The sequence below is a fragment of the Equus caballus genome, chromosome 21 (assembly GCF_041296265.1).
Source record: "Equus caballus isolate H_3958 breed thoroughbred chromosome 21, TB-T2T, whole genome shotgun sequence".
NCBI lineage: Eukaryota > Metazoa > Chordata > Mammalia > Perissodactyla > Equidae > Equus > Equus caballus.
The window spans coordinates 21,893,900-21,908,749 of NC_091704.1; the positions used below are offsets into that span (position 1 = coordinate 21,893,900).

General features: G+C 45.5%; 1 non-coding gene across 1 annotated transcript; it reads right to left on the bottom strand.

The window, feature by feature from the left end:
* Positions 1–13,245: 13,245 nt before the first annotated feature.
* On the bottom strand, positions 13,246–13,374 carry LOC111769872 (small nucleolar RNA SNORA76). The gene has a single exon (XR_002802714.1). It is a non-coding gene; the product is annotated as a small nucleolar RNA SNORA76 (small nucleolar RNA).
* Between the last annotated feature and the right edge of the window lie 1,476 nt (positions 13,375–14,850).

The following is a 14,850-nucleotide window of genomic DNA, read 5'->3' on the forward strand; positions in this document are numbered from 1 at the left end:
AATATCATTTGGCTGGTGTTATATAGTCTATAATTTAAAATATTTCAGCAGAGAAAGCATTGACATATATCCATGAACGTGTGCTAGTTTTAATCTATGGTCATGGTTGGTTAAGATCAGAAGTACCCCAATCAATAATAAACACTTTAAGAGTTGTTAATTAGAATTTGAAAGATCTCATTCAAGACTCACTCCCCAGAGGCAACTTCTGCACACCTTGTAAATACTGCTATGGAAAACCACATAGAGAGCATGTCCATTTGCATAATTTCATAGAAATATTTTTTTCATTGTTGAAATAATTGGTAGTCAAGCTATGAGGATTGGTTAGAAATGTCATGCAGACACCTCCTCTGCTCCGACATGAATGAGGTACAGAACTGGGCCTGCCTAACAGCTTACCTCCCTGTGGAGCAGTGGGCTCCCTTTTCACGTGTCCCATCATTTAATAGAGGGCTCTGTCGTTTGATCCAATAGGAATTCCTACTTCTACAATATTGTCATGTCTGCCTCTAGGGAGTAGTTTATGCAAGGCATTGATAGAAATGCCTAAAGGATGCAGAGTTAAAATTTCCTTGACTTTACAAGAACATGTATGACTATTATTTGAGCCTGCTTACCAAAAATGTTTGTGAGTCTGGTAGAATTTGGTCTGAGACTTGCTTTCATTATAACATCCTACCTGGAGGCAAGATTGTGTAGAAAGGGACCTTACTCACCACTAATCTCTGGAGGCCACCAAAATTTATCAAAAGAATAAGACAGTGACTGAATAGTTCTTCATGGCTGGATGTGAAATTCTGGGTTCAGAGCATTTCAGAGTAGTAGCCATTGTCATCTGGCATCTATTGATGAGAAGTCCGTTGTCAATCTGATGGCCATTGCCTTTTAGGTAATTCTGGTGGATTTTAGGATTTTATTTTCTGCCCTTCTACCACAATGGAATCTACTGAAGGATATTTTTTCTTTTTTAATCCTTCTTGGCATGTTAACTTTTTCTTCCTAGAACATTATGTCTTCATATTTAGAAAATACTCAGCCATTGCTTCTTTGAATCTTGGCTTTCCATCATCATCTCTATTCTTTGCTTATAGAGGTCTTATGGGATTTAAGTTGTAGTTTCTCATCATATCTTCCATGACTCCTAATTTCTGTCATATTTCTATCTCTTGATCTCTCTGTACTACATGAGAAAAACTATGTCAGTTCTATCCTCAAAGTCACCAATTCTCTCTTTATCTGTGTCTAAACTATTCTAAAACCCATCTATTGAGCTCTTTATTTCAATGACTCTGTTTCTGATGTTTAAGATTTCTGCTTGGCTCCTTTTAATTTGACTTTGAATAATTTTTTTTCTGACATTTCTATATGTTTGATGTGGGACTAGAGTCTCTTAGTCCATGCTCAATTTGATCCTCTGATTCGGAAGTCATCACATTAATTCTTCAATGTAACTGGGAAGTGGATCCAAGGCAGCTCAATTTTAGAAAAGTATGACAGCAGAAGTAGGATGAAGACACCAGGATTCTGTTTACTGTTAGAAAGACGAGAACCAGGAGAGAGACAACAGCAAAGCAGGAATCTGAAAGGTTTCATCTGCACGGAGAAACCTTTTACAGCTACCTCACAGTTACATTGTGCTCTCTAATAATCAGTTTTCAACATCACTGGTAGAGCTTGGCTTTGTAACTCCAAATTCTTGAGAGAAATCTGTGCCAAAAAGCAGAGTTGTTTGATCCTGTGAGACATAGTTATTAAGGGCCTATTTGATGCAAATAAATCAGCAAACACTAAGCAGCTGGATACCTGATACCAGGGCAAGCTCAGAGCCACTCGGAGGCCAGCTGGCAGGGAAACTGCTAATTGGAAATAGATAATCATGGGGTTATTAAACAGACCAGTGACATCATGCTGCTACTTCATTTTTTTTCTTTTTCTGCTTTGTGACAGAATTGAGGAAAGATACAAGGAAACTTTTAGTTGGTCAAGAATGCCAGAAAGGTTAAATCAGGCCATCCCTCTCATTAGCAAAGAGCCTACACAGCAAAAAGTTTATGGTTCTGTCTGAGAAGTGATGCAGGGCTACAGGGCTAGAAGCCTTGCGATTGCAAAACTAAAAAAGAACACTAAATTACTAGGATTTACTAATACCCTCAGGACACGCAGGGTTAATACCACATAGTGAAAACCAGTTAAGCATTGGTGCTCTCACCAAAATCCCCTGGAGCAACCGCCACAATGCAGAGCCCTGGGTATCCTCCCAGAGTGCTCCATTCAGTAGGTCTGGAATGGGACCCAGGAATCTGCATGTTAATAAGCACCCCAGATGATTATGGTATGAATGGTCAAAAAAACACACTTTGAGGGGCTGGCCCGATGGCACAGCGGCACGTTCTGCTTCTCAGCGGCCTGGGGTTCGCTGGTTCGAATCCTGGGTGCGGACGTGGCACCGCTTGGGAAAGGCCATGCTGTGGCAGGCGTCCCACCTATCAAATACAGGAAGATGGGCACGATGTTAGCTCAGGGCCAGTCTTCCTCAGTAAAAAGAGGAGGATTGGCAGCAGTTAGTTCAGGGCTAATCTTCCTCAAAAAAAACAAACACACTTTGAGGGGCCAGCCCCGTGGCCGAGTGATTAAAGTCGCGCGCTCTTCTGCAGAGGCCCAGGGTTTCGCTGGTTCGGATCCTGGGCACAGACATGGCACCACTCATCAGGCCACACAGAGGTAGTGTCCCACATGCCACAACTAGAAGTACCCACGACTAAAATATACAACTATGTACTGGGGGGATTTGGGGAGAAAAAGCAGAAAGAAAAAACACACTTTGAGAAACACTGGATTAAATTGTGAAACAAATTGTATCTAGGCAATGGTATATATCTCAATTTAGCACTAAAATGTGATTGAGCTTTTAAATAAAATAATTACTGATTAGCGGATGTTTGCACTTAGCTATTTGGATAAAGTTTCTTTCACGGAAACTAACAAAAAACTAGAACGGAAAACTATGCTAACCAGGAGTCTCAGTTGCCCACACCTGTGAGAATGGCATCCTATGAAGCAGCTCCTCCAGTTTAGATGCTTTCACACAGTGCTTCTCAACCCTAACTCCAAATTAGCCTCATCTGGGGCTCTTAAACATCCCAGTGCCCGGGATCCACCTCAAACAAATTAAATCTGAACATTTCGGGGTGGAGCCCGAGTAACAGCAATTTTAAAAAGCTCACCAACCAATGCTAATGTGCAGCCAAGGTCAAGAACCACCAGCTCCAATGAGAACTGAGGGGCTAGTCTTGCAAAACCAGCTCTGGAAAGCAAAGGCAAGCATGACCACCTGGTTCTCCAATGGCACGCAGGCTGGACCTTAGAAATAACTGGGCATCTGGTGAAAAGACCAGCATTTCAGAACGCACCCTGGAAGCGAGCTGGTCTGGGGTTCTCAAACGTGGATTTTGCAGGTGGGACCTCTGAAACAACAACAGGCAGCTGCCTTTAGCTCCCACATTGTATGGCCTGTAAGTAGGAAATTTCAGCTCCATTCTCAGTCGAATATCAGCTGCAGCTGAAAATTAGCTCAGTCATCATCATTGATTAAGCAATATTTTTCAAAGTCTCTATTCATCAGGAAAGGGATCCCACCACTCAACAGATTAACAGGTTATTTTAGTCATTAGCTAGTGTTTTTCATCAGGTCCTTTACAGGCGTGGTTCAGTCAAGCGGTAGTCCCAGATATCGACAAAAGAGGTCTTCCCGAGTCTCTGCCCCTCCCACTCCCGACTCTCACAGTCTGGAAAGGCAGGAAATTCATTCCACAGACCCCCTGGTACCATTGTTTCCATTACCTCTGTCTACTCCATCCTTCCCACCTCCTCTTATACGCCAAGAAAGGGATAAATTCTGGTTTTTGACGCGACAGCAATATTCAAATTCTGCTTCTCAATTTTGCTTTTCTTAATGAAACAAGCTCCACGCCTTGAACCCTTTCTCTTCCCCAAGTACCTGCAATTGTGGAGGTATTTTCACAGGCTTCCTCTCTACTCTCCATCTTTTTCACATCTCTCAAATAGCCGTTTCAGCAAGCAGTGCCAATCAAGCAATCATCCAGATGATGGCGTGCCTTGGTGCCTTGGGGAGGTGGGCAGTTGGCAGCAGAGGGACCAGGGACTCCTCGGCTCTTGCCCTGAATTCTCCAGCACCCGATCTCTGATTCTTTGCCAGCTTTGTGGAAGCAGCCTTGCTAGAAGTCCATTCTTGTTGCCCCTAACAATGCCACTGCAGGAAGCAGCTTGGTGTCATGGGATGGGGGCGGGGTGTGTCAGAGCCCAGGAACCTGGAGATGCAAGGGAATGTTACACCCCCGCCTTATATCTGGACGACCTTGGGCAAGCCATTTAACCTCTCCGAGCTTCCATTTCCTCTTCTGTGAAACAGAAATAAAAACAGCCATACTGCCTTCCTTGATAGATTGTTGTGAGAATAAAGTAAGGTGATAGATGGGAAAGTGCTCCGTAAATTATAAAGCCTGATACGACTCCAAAGTTTTATCATTAGACTATGTGATCCATGTACCTCTGAATTCCATTCTTCATGTCAAAGAAAGCTGTCAATGTCAAATGCACTGTCGAAGGGTCCCTCTGGGACACACAACAAGTTCCCCTTCCTACTGTCTGAATTACTGAGGGGGATAGATATTCCCAAGGCATAGAAAATTCTGCTGGCCTTGGTCCCCTGAGAGCTGTCACAGAAAATATGACAAGGAAGCCTAGAGAAAGATAAAGGGATTGAGGGACATCAAAGAAAGGGATTTTGTTTTAGCAAAGACCTTTTCTAGAGAGGTCTTTAAACCAGAACGGGCTTTCTGCTCTCCCCAGATGGTTTCCACGGTGGCCCTGTCTGAAGGCCGCAGATGGCCGCAGAGATCACTATGAGAGCATCGCGCATTCTCAGGAGCCTAAACGAGAAGCAAGGCAATCAAGCTTCCAGTTTTTTACCTTGCGCTTGATCAGCCAAAACGCATCAGAGAACAAGTATTCCATCAATGTCAAAAACAGAATCGTGCACATTTTTACCACAGTATTTTAATAGCAAATGAACTGTGAATTCACTTGCCACAGAGAGGGTGAGTTAGAAGGATTCTATCCAAAGGATACGCTGGCTTACAGTCAAATTGGATGAAGCTATGTTCCTAGGAATGAATGTCACATGAAACGTTCAAAGTTCAGAAAAAATGATGTGGAAAATGTATATGGTATAAATAGAGTTTTAAAATATTAATAGAATGAGAGGAACCGTGGTTGTTAAAGCCGCGATTGTTCTAAGAAGCTTGGTATTTAGTGACATCTAGTGGTGGTACATATGAAAGCCTTCATGGGTGTTATTTTTAGGATGGCAAAACAATGCATTCACCACACTTGCCTCTTGATGGGAGCCTTATTTTCTTTGCAGTTCTCTTCACTTGCTCATTCTCCACAGACCTGGACTGGAGGCATCACATCCGATGGTCGCATATGCTCATAACAGTAATGGAGAAGAATAGACCGTCTTCAGGCCTGTTGTATTTTTCATTTTTATTTAAATTGGTGCTTAACATAAGCCCGCTTCCTTAAGATGCAGTAGATGAATGTAGCAGCAAGAATATGGCATTTGCGGGCCAACAGTTCAAGACATATAGCCTGGTACAGGCCTGGTTTAACAGACCATATGACACACATACAGTGACACCAAAGAATAACCTCATTCAAGGAGTGAACAGCATATTCTCTTTTAAAATAACAAGACTTTAAAAAAGTGCTTTTTATCCACAAATAGTAGCCATTCTCCCTTTTACCCCTTGGACTTACTGTTCTTTTATATTGTATCATCCAAACCTGGCTAGCGGCATCTGCATCTTCCAGGTCTAACATATTCCTTGGCAGTGACGTAGCAAGACAATACATTTCCAGCGTGTCTTCGAAAACTCAGTGTTCGAATGACCACAAGCTTCAGTTTCTGAGACATCCATTCCTATGAGGCCTTTATTATCAAGAAGCCAGTGGAGGTCTCTGTGTAAATCAGTAGTGACAGGAGCAAGGGTCATTTCAAGTAGACAGAGAATAACGCTCAGATGGGACTTGCCTCAAGTACAGGAAAACAGCAATTGCTTACTTACCATTCTCACCCTTTTTGGAAAATTCTCCCGGGATTTTGCATAAGTACTCATTCATTCATTTATTCACTCAACAAATAATTCAAGACCAAGATCAGTAAAGAAAAGTACAGAAATGAGACCTTTGTGAGATTTTCCTGTCTTAGTCGTTGAGTTTATTTGGATGAGGTGTCTTTTGATCCCAAATTAAAAGTATAGTTTGAGCTTGAATAAGATGTATATAATGCTTCAATCCCTTGCATCACATTCCTGCAAGGACTATCCGCAGAGGACACCTTGCCCTAGATGTCGCCCAGGCTGATTCAAGTTCTCAGGAGAGCCCCCTAGTGTTCAGGAGCAGTATCTGCACCCAGTGGAACAAACTGCTGCCAGATCTAGACTGCAGCCAAGCCCTAGGGAAGACCTGGAGTGGTCTCTTCCCAACTCAGGGGTGGGAGGGAGAAGGAGGAGGTATAGCTGGAGGCTGGGGTATCCTGCAGTCTCCAGCACACTCAGCATCAGGACCAGCAGCCTCACTGGAGTTCACAAATGGACAGATTGCCACGCGCAGGAGGAGAGGGGAGGTTATGCCTCTACCTGTCACTGAGCATCCTCCACCCAATCTTGGCCCCACAGCTCTATAGCTGTTAGGAAAAGCAGCCTGGAGACCTGGCTAGCTGTGTCTGTGAAATATTTGCATGGCTTGCTCTGTGATTTCATTCAAGTCTCTGTTTAAATGTTTCCTCCTCAGAATAGCCTTCCCTGACCATCTTTCTTAAACATCCCACCCCGCCCTGCTCACTGCCACAGCCCTCTCACGACCTTTAGACTTATATTCCTGGTTGCCATTGGATTGCCACCTAGATGTGCTGCAGGCATTTCATCCTCAACATATCTGAAACAGAGCCTGTCATTTTCCTTCCAGACCTGCTCTCCTCCTCCTGGGCTCCCCATTCAGTTACTGACACTGTCACCACCTGGACGCTCAAGCAGATGTTCTGGGCTCATCTCATCTTTGGCCTCTCTTCTCTCTCACCTCCCTCCGGCCTCCTCCACATCTCGGCAGTCACTAGGACCTGTCGATTCCTCTGATTTGTCCCTCTGTCCCTGCCTTAGTTCAGGCTCTCACTGCCCTTTATTTCTCACTCGGCTATTGAAATGACCTCCCTGCCTTCAGGCTTGCCTCCTCCAGTCCATTTTTCACACCAAAGCCAGAATAGTCTGTCTAGTCCCATCCGATGGCCCCCATCTACTAAATTCCCTGAGTCCCCGTCATACGCAGGATGAAGTCCCAGGCTGTCCCTGACCTGGATCCTAGGGCCTCACCATCCCCCACACACTATCCGTGTTTCATGCACAGAAAGGTGGCCGCATGTTTTGGAACATTGCATCCTCTGCCAGGCCTCTGTCCTGCTGCACATGCTGTTCCCTCTGACTGGGGTGCCCCATCTTTGCAGACTTCCACTCTCCCTCTCAGCCTCCCTCCCCATAGATTTAGTTCCTTCCTCTGAATTGTCATAAAACTTTGCATTATCTCTATTCAACAACTTTCTCCTATATTTCTTATAATAGTTTTGTTCACCCATATGTCTCCTCCACTAGACTGTAAAACCCTCAAGGGATAGGACAATATTTTTATTATTCTTTGTATCTCCAGCGTTTGGCACGGTACTCAGCACAGATTTAATAACTCAATAAGTGTTTGTTGAATGAGTAAAAGTTGTAAGGCATCAGTTAAATCAACAATATGGAGAGGTTTTTCAGAGCCAGAGCAGTAAAAGGACTGTGAACACCACTGTTATCATTCTTCGTTATTCATGTATCTCTTCCCCACTCTTCTTCCTCCCTAACAGAACCCTGACCTCCTTCAAGGAAAAACTCCGCCTCCATGCAGGCCATATGAGAAGTCTGACTTCATGCCCAGCTCCAGAATGTTCCAAAGGTAGGTCATTCCCATCCCTTCCCAGTGATTGGCTCCAGAAGGGCATATGACTGAATTTGGACCTATGAGACATGAGAAAAGATTTCCTGGAGGCTTCTCGAGCTTTCAGAAGCAACCCTTGTTTTTTTTCTCTAGACATGGCCACATGCTACAAGCCCAGGAAGAAGGCCACCACAGAGGCCAGCAAAGCCAAGAGCATCTCAGGAAAATGGGGCAAGAGCTCCTGGATTAAGCCAGCACTGAAGCCCGCCCTATCTCTGGACTTCCAATCACATAGCTCAATAAACGTCTTTCTTCTTTAAGTCCTCCTGAGGTCTTTGTGCTGTTGTTCTTACTCATAATAAAAATCACCTGACCTGAAACATATACTTAAAATTATGTATATATATATATATATATGTATGTATGTATGTGTGTGTGCGTGTGTGTGTGTGTGTGTACATGTGCATTTGAAAACTGCTACTTAATCACTCATGGCCTGCTTGATTCTCCAAAAGGAAACCATATTCATATTACCCATCCCATTTGACTTTGAAATAGAATATAAATTAAGGAAAATTGGTAGAGCCATGGTGTCAGCTCAAGTCACTCCACAATAAAGTCGACAGACAGAGCCAGTCACATTTTGACGAAGCTTGTTTAGTGGCTAACCTCCTGGTGTTGTAAGGCAGAGGTATGTGAGAAGTGAGTTCAGGCTCAAACTCCTATCACTGTTCGCTGCCCTGTGCTTTCTGCCCTGCCTTAATACTACAGTTTATTGATATGACGACCTCTCGACTGCTTGCCTTAAAAACATTTTAACCCTGAAATAATCGTGTTAATGGTTCTTAGTCACTGAAGGAAGAGTCCAGAGTTTCCACATGAAACTTGGAGACCAAGAGAATAAAAGCAAGCAAATCAGGGCCCCGTTCAGAATGGTCTTGGATTGGTCAAAACAACTGCCTGGATCAGTGTTCACTTGGGAACACGATACCCCTGGAGATATTTTGAGGAGAAAAAGATCTAAGGCAAGGAACTGGTTATAGAAGTGGTAGGAGGGCTGGAAGAAACAGAGAAAAGGTGTGGTGTGGAGACGGAGTTGTACGCAAAGATCGGAAAGCTGCTGCCACCCCGTGCAGCGGAGTCTGCATGCTCAGCTTTGCTGCTGGTGGTCAGGAGCCAAGGAGCCAAGGAGCCCACACGCCGCTGGTGCCACTGAAGCTGCCATGATGCAGCAGCAGCTACAGCTTCCTGCAGTCACACTTAGCCACTCGCTGTTGCCAGAGGCACCACTGAAGCCGAAGTCATGGCTCGCGTCCTCCTCTTGACTTTCAGTCCCCTTGTGAGGGAGCACTGGCCGACCCAACAGGGAGGGAGTGTGGTTTGCAGACTTCAAGCCCCCATGGAAGAGAAGAGAGCATGGAAGAGTGAGTGTGGAGCTTTCCCACTCATGCCATCAAGAAGACAAAATGGCGTAGGCATGGTCAAGATCATTTCATATATTTGTGCAAAGAATCATATATTCCGAGCAGAGGCACTCAGAACTATAAGGAGGCAAGGATCGTATTATGCAGATAACACCTACAAAGCCCAGTCCATTACTCACTATGAGGCTGCCACACACACACGTGGAGTTCAAAAGAGCGCTCCAAAGAGTTGCTCACCCTTCCCTTTACGCGCCTGCCAGTCCACACACGGGCACATCTTCCCTCCTTCCTTCCACTTTCTGTCCATTACCCATCCCCCATCTTTTTAACCAATCCTATGAGGCCTCCCCAGTATGCAGCTAGAAGGGCAAGGTTGAGTCTTTTGAGCCTCCCTAGCAAACGAGTCACATAATTCTTCCTCTTGTTACTATCAACCATTCTTACAACAAAAGCACAGGGTGTTACTATGCTAACGGAGTCTATATTTTCCCCTCATTTCCCTGAGCCCACCTTCCAAGGAGTGACGGGGGCAACCTGGAGGAAGTTTGTGTACAAGACCTGGTTTGGAAAGATGGCAAGAGCGTATAGGGTAGCTATAAATCATATACCTTGTGTCTGAATGTGCTGCTTTGAGGCTTCCCAAACCTGCCTCCATGTGAGAGTCTTGCTCGTCCCCACGCTCACACTAAGACCATGTCTCTGGTCAGCAATGGGTCCCAGACAAAGAACACCCCCTCTTCTTGATCTCTGTAAGAAAGCTTGGGAAATTAAGCCAAAGCACTAGTCATGTTATTCAAAGAAGATCTCCAACGTAGTGGATGCTAAAGCCAATGTGCGGGTGGTCATGAATATTTCACCCAACCTCCAACTCTCTTCCGGAGGCCAACAGTGAGTAAAGACTATAAAATGCAAGCATGGTAACTTCCCTGCTTATTTCATCTCTGAGCACTGGGAAAACCACCTTGCAGAAAATCAAACCCTATTTAGCCAGCCTCCCACATGCCCCCAGCCCCAGCGTCCAGGCCAGTCCTACCCCATCAGAAGGGAGGGCACAGACACCATGAAGCAGCAGGTGGCAGGTGTGTGGCTGCATGACAAACGGAATCATGAACTCCACTCGGGCATTTCCATCCCCGTCCAGACACCCGCTGTTCTCACAATGCCTCCTTGAAAGGGGCCGGGGAGGGGAAGAGAAAACTATATACTCAGTGGGGCATGTGCTTTCCCTCCGTGGAAGCAGAATAGGCCAGCACCTGCAAGACATCTTTTTAGGAATACGGAAAAGGCCATTTGACGTAATCAGCTCTTGCAGTAGCCAGGTTGTCTGAAATTTCCAGGATTCATGATATCACTTAAGGGCCCCAGAATGTTGTTACTGGCCTAAGGCATGATAGTAACCAAAAGAAACCCCGTCATGGGCCACAATATTGCTACTGGGTAGACTTAGGTGATTATGGATGGACAGCCATCTCCAACAGGGATTTATTTGGTGGACCTAGCCCTACTTATTCTCCCATGGTCAGGAGAATATGGTCTTCTCAAGACCCCCTGGGGTCTCCAGGGGAAGGTCTTGGCAGCAGCAAGATGCAGTGTAAACAGAATGGCTCTGAGCACGGGTTGTGGGGGCAGGCAGCCCTGGTTTTGATTCCTGCCTTTTCCACTTATTGCTGTGTAACTTTGGGCATTATACTTAAACTTTCTGATCTCGGTTTCTTGACCTGTAAGATTGAGATGCTAATAAACAAGCAGAATTCCAAGTTGGCCCCAGGATCCACACTCCCTGGTATACATGCCCTGCATAATCTCTGGCACTGTGAACACGATGGATTTTATTCTCCTGATCAGGTTATGTTACATGGCACAGTTGACTTAAAGAAGAGATTATCTTGGTGAGCCTGACCTAGTCAGGTGAGCCCTTCAAAAACAGAGCATTTCTCCAGCTGGTTACAGAGGAAGAAGTCAGAAAGTCACACACTCCTGCTGGCCTGCAAGAAGCAGCAACAATCACGCCATGAACTACCCCTAAGGGCCAAGTGGCAGGGAAGGTGGTGGCCCTGAGGACGGAGAGTGGCCCGTAGCTGACAGCCAAGAAGAAAATGAAGATCTTAGCCCTATAATCTACGAACTGAATCCGACCAACAACCTGAACGAGCTTCGAAGAGCAGCCTACCCCAGAGCCTCTAGAAAGGAACACGGCCCTGCTCTCACCTTGAGTTCAGACTTGGAAGACCCCTCCACGCCGTGCCCAGACTTCTGCCCTACAGGAGGGCAAGATGAGAAAGATAACTGGGTGTTACTCTAAGCCACTAGGCTGGTGGTGATTTGTTATGTGGCGACTGGAAAGTGATATAAATACGGCCTCTGTGAAAGGTTTTGCAAAGGGGAAGAGTACGTATAAAGCATTCAGACGAGTTTCCAGCAGAGTAAATGTTAACAGTTATCATCCTTGATGGGTCACCAACAGGCACTGAAAGAAAAGACAAAACTTCATGGCTTTAAGTCCTTATCTTGGAGAAATTACTTAACCTTTCTGAGTCTCAGCTTTCCCCTTAGTAAAATGAAACAGTAGAGGTCAATAACAATGTTGGTATAGAGTCTTCACAAATGGTAGCTCACTTAACCTCTCCAACAACCCAGGAAGGTAACACGATTATTACCATTTTAGAAACACACACTGAGATTCACAGAAATCAGGTGGCTCACCTAAGACCGTGCCTAAATATGGTGGAACAAGATCTCAGACGCAGGCTTTCTTCCAACTGCAGCTCATTCCCACTAAGCGCCCTAGGAGTTCCGAAAGTGTGTGACTCAGCAGTGGTTGCAGCAGGTGGCTGCTCCCGATGGCTGCATTTGTCACATGAAATGCTTCAGTTCCCTTCTCCTTTGCGTCAACATCCACCCGACCACAGTATAAGGGTTCTCCAGAGAAATAGAACTAATCGGATGTGTGTGTGTGTGTATTTAGATATATCTAGGTAGATGAGAGAGAGTGAGAGAGCGCTTTATGTTAAGGAATCGGCTCACACAATTACGGAGGTGCAAGTCCAAAATCTGCAGGGTAGGTCAGCAGGCTGGAGACCCAAAGGAAGAGTTGGCATTGCAGCTTGAATCCCAAGACAGCCTGGAGCAGAACGTCTTCTTCCTCGGGGGACATCAGTCTTTCCCTTAAGGACTTCAACTGATTGGATGAGGCCCACCACATTACAGAGGATAAACTGCTTCACTCAAAGTCTGCTGACTTAAATGTTAATCTCATCCAAAAAAATACCTTCACAGCAACATTCAGGTGTGTTTGACCAAACATGTGGGTATCACTGCCTAGCCACACTGACACACAAAGTTCACCAGCACATAGTCACTGCCCTGGGTGTTACAAGTCTCCTTCGAGTATGTACTTTCTCCAGCTGCCCTGTGGAGGCTTCATCTCACAGCATATGCAGCTCCTCACATGGAGGAAGCGGAAATGAGGTTGGGGCCGGGACGCTAGAGGGAGGGAGGCCTTCAGCTGTTGACCGAGACTGGTTGCTGGATGACGTTGACTGAGCACAGACTCCCAGCACTTTAGACTGGAGATGAGTTTCTAACAACCCACAAAGTAACAATGACAAAGATCTGTCTCCGTGGAACACGTGGGTACCTGTACATATATTTTCAGTTCATTGTCATTTTTATGTTCCTTCCAATGTGGAGAAGGAATAAAGGGATAGAAGGAAGCAGGGAAAAGAAGGGCAGTCAAAATCATAAAGGTTAGTAATTGGCTCCTCCCGCCCCGCCTTGTCGCTAGCGGTTAAAAGGGCTGCCGGCGAGCAGCAGGCGGCCCCAGTCGTGCGTAAGCGCGTGCTCTGGCGCAGCCTGACCCCCGGCGCCACGTGCAGGTGCAGCAGGGGCTCAAAGGCAGCACGTCACGACAAGAAACACCACGCCAGCGATGGGATCAAACCACTTTTATTGAGGAGCTTCAGGGGAAGGGCCAAGGGCGGCGAGGACGTTGAGATCCGACGTCCTCAGTCCGGCCGGGATCTCTCCAGCTTCACAGTCACTGAAAAAAATAATTTGCTTTCTTGATTCATTTGGAAATATCATGATCTTTAAATTTTTAATTTAACTCAAACTTAACCTCTGCAGTGAAGTCCTCCGAGCAAGACCACCTTAGTTTAAGTGGTCACCTTGGTAGAACAGTCCCCTTATCCTCTCCCACCCCAACCCCATGCTGGTCTGACACTTGGTAACTAAAAACTCCTTCCCTGGAGCCTTCTCTCAGCCCACATTTGCTGAGTCCCATCGGGAACCTGGCAGAGACCTAACAGCTGCCCGGGACACCAAAGGTTCAGAATAAGGTTCCCAATTTCAAAATGCTTCTAATTTAATTTTAAAACACCACCAACATACTTGTGATGGTTAATTTTATGTGACTTGGCTGGGCCACAGTGTTCAGATATTTGGTCAAACATTATTCTGGATGTTTCTGTAAAGACATTTTGGGATGAGATTAGCATTCAAACTGCTGGACTTAGAGTAAAGCACATTGCTCTCCCTAATGTGGGTGGGCCTCATCCAATCAGGTGAAGGCCTAAATAGAACAAAAAGACTGATTTCCCCTGACCAAGGAGGAATTCTGTCAGCAGACAGTCTGTGGACGTCCTCTGCAATGTTGACTCTTCTCCTGGTCTCCAGCCTGCTGGCCCACCTGCTGATTTTAGTCTTGGCAGCCTCTGTAATCATTTCAGCCAATTCCTTAAAATCAATCTCAATGTATAGATAGATAGATAGATAGATAGATATACACAGACATACATCCTGTTAATTCTGTTTTTCTAAAGAACTCTGACTAATAAGACACTCAAGACAATTCCTGAAGCTTACGACGTTGCAGGTCTAATTAGAAGTGACAGGCGGTGCAGGAGAAGAGGCTGGCAGAGAGGAGACAAGAGGGTTTCAGAGATTAAGGATCAGAGCTCAGCCTCAAATAGAAACAAGGATTGAAATAGGCCAAGAAAAGGAGGAAGGGCCTGGGGAAAAGAGGACAAGCCCTCAGAAATAGTAACAAGGGCTTGGAGACACTGCGCACGGCCTCTGGACCAGGCACTGTGCTCAGAGGTGTACACTCACCACTTTATTCAATCCTTGTAAAACCCTGCGAATGGCCAAAATCTAAAACACGGACAACACCAAATGCCAGTGAGGATATGGAGCAACAGGAACTCTCATTAAGTGCTGGCGGGAACGCAAAATGGTGCAGCCTCGAAGGAAGACAGTTTGGCAGTTTTTTTACACAGCTCAACATAGGCTGCCCGTATTTCCCACAATTGTGCTTCTGGGTATTTACCCAAATGAGTTGAAAACTTACGTCCACATAGAAACCCGCACACAGATGTTT